Here is a 2,867-nt window from a genome sequence, read left to right on the forward strand (position 1 = left end):
ACCATTTGAGAAGAAATCGCGCTGAACCTTGGGTCCAAATTTCAGAGCTTTTCGCATGATATTTTCGGAGATATGATCTGAGGAAGTTGGTCTTTTTGCAGACTCCTGAATTACACTCAAAACAGGTGACCTGGGGAAAATCGTCATAACTTTCTTTCTGAGCATCGGATTGAAATTTCGTAAGAAGGTACAGAAAGAGGATGGACTGTAGTTTTCTTTTATATATTTTTCAGAGTCAAAGGTTGAAACAGTGACACGTGGCACTTCATACAAGTTCGCTCTACTGAACTAGTCTATAATCAGGTCACTGCGGGAGATTGGGCATAACTCTTTCTTGGAGAATCCAATTTGGTTCAGACTAGTGGCATTGGAAAGAGGACAGAGAAGGCTACTACAGATCACAATTTCAGAACTGGATGATTCGAAATTACAGAGATACATCAGATTCAATATCAGGCTTCTACAAAGTAAAAAAAGGTGTGTAGTTTTTATTTTTTATTTTTGCATAAGCTTGGTTTGAAGGAATTCAAAGGGCATAGTAAAGCATTATTATCGGTAACTGATGCCCCGAGGAAAGAAAATGCAAACACCTAGTAAGGAACCTGAAAGCTCTAGCATGACTCATGAAGAAGAGGAAGAAATGCAACATGATATATCAAAATTACAAGACCAAGTGCAACAACTGTCCCTTGCACAAAAGGGAACAGAATCTAAGATGGATGGTTTAAAGAAAGATGTAGAAGCTAAGATGGATGATTTAAAGAAAGGTGTAGAAGCTAAGATGGACTGTTTAAAGAAAGGCGTAGAAGCTAAGATGATTGACATGGAAGCTAAGATGGATGATTTGAAGATAGATTTGAAGACAGACATGGACGAATTGAAGATAAATATGAATACGTTGCTACAAGAAATCGTTCCTAAGGATGAAATGGTACTAAAGGAAACTCATGATGAGAACAAAAGAAATGTTAATCATGATTCCATAGACTCTAATGTTGGATCGAAGAATCACCATATTCAAAAAATCGATATGAGGAAGTTTGATGGCAAGGATCCCGCCACATGGATATTACAGATGGAGCAATTCTTCGATCTCAATAATGTGCAAAACACACAAAAGGTACGTATGGCAACTTTATATTTGGAACCAAATCAGTTTGTATGGTATCAATGGCTTTGCTCTCGTAAACAATTTATCACTTGGGCAATTTTTACGGAAGAATTGATAGCACATTATGAGGATACAAAAAGCAACACTTTTTTTAGCCAATTGATAAGTCTCAAACAAAAGGGTTCAATAATGGAGCACATTGAGGAGTTCCAAAAATTGAACATAAGGGTAAAAGATATTCCAGAGGAGCATAGGATTGATGTGTTCATAGGGTCTTTAAAGGATAATATCCAACATGATGTTCGCCTTTGGGAACCTGATTCATTAGAGAAGGCATTCAGGTTAGCAAGAAAAATGGAAAGCAAAATTATGGCAACCAGGAAGCATACCACTCACAACTATAAAGACGGAAGTGTTGTTGCCCCTAGTCTTCCACAACCTATAAGGTTGACACCACAAAATTGGAAGAAAAAAGAGCAAAAGGGCTTTGTTACAGTTGTGATAGCAAATACACTAAAGGTCATAAGTGTGCTGAGAAGAAATTATTCTACATAGATTGTGAAGAGGAAGAAGAAAAGGAGCAAGAAAGGTCAAAAGAAGAGGATATATTCCAGGAACAAAGCCTAGATGAAGAACAAATAAATCCGACCATATCTTGTAATGCATTGGCGGGAATTACCACTCCTCAAACCATCAAGATAGAAGGACAAATCAAGAAGAAAAAGGTAATAGTGTTGATTGATTCAGGAAGCACCCACAATTTTATTCATTGTAGGGTAGCAAAAGAATTGAATTGCTTCCTATATCCAGCACCAGAGTGTCAAGTGATGATTGCAAATGGAGGAACAATAAATTGCTCTGGAAAGTGCCATAATATCAAGCTATCCATGGGAGAATATGTATTGACTAGCCCAATGCTTTCCATTCCAATGGGAGGTGCTGATGTTGTACTAGGAGTCCAATGGCTACAATCCTTGGGTACAATAGCTTTTAATTTTCAAGAACTTTTCATCAAATTTTCTGTGGAAGGAAAGGAAGTTGAATTAAGGGGTATTGCAGGGAAACCAGGAAAGATAATCAGCTCTAATGGTATGACAAAGCTTCTAAAAAAGGAGCAAAGAGGTGTAATTGCACAATTATGTTCGCTAGATGTTTCCACATTGGAATCATCTATTTCTCCAGATCTCCAAAAAGTCCTGGACAATCATTCCAAGGTATTTGAGACTCCCAAAGGTCTCCCACCTATGCGTGATCATGATCATGCTATTCATCTGATTCCAGGAAGTGTTCCTCCAAACATCAGGCCGTACAGATATCCCTATGTCCAAAAAAGTGAAATTGAACGTATGGTTGCAGAAATGCTAGAGGCTGGTATAATTCAACCGAGTCAAAGTTCTTTCTCTGCTCCAGTAGTATTGGTGCACAAGAAGGATGGATCATGGCGCATGTGTCCGGATTATAGGGAGCTCAACAAGCTCACTATTAAAGATAAGTTCCCCATTCCTGTCATTGATGAATTACTGGATGAATTGCATGGATCAATTTACTTCACCAAGTTGGATCTTCGTTCAGGATATCATCAAATCAGAATGAAGATTGAAGACATTCCGAAAACGACATTTAGAACTCATGAGGGTCATTATGAATTTTTGGTCATGCCTTTTGGCCTTACCAATGCACCTTCAACATTTCAAGGTTTGATGAATTCAATTTTCAAACCATTCCTTAGAAAATTTGTGTTAGTATTTTTTGATGA

This window comes from Pinus tabuliformis, chromosome 3_1 (genome assembly GCF_031772625.1).
Source record: "Pinus tabuliformis cultivar Carrire ecotype Pingquan chromosome 3_1, CPIR1, whole genome shotgun sequence".
NCBI lineage: Eukaryota > Viridiplantae > Streptophyta > Pinopsida > Pinales > Pinaceae > Pinus > Pinus tabuliformis.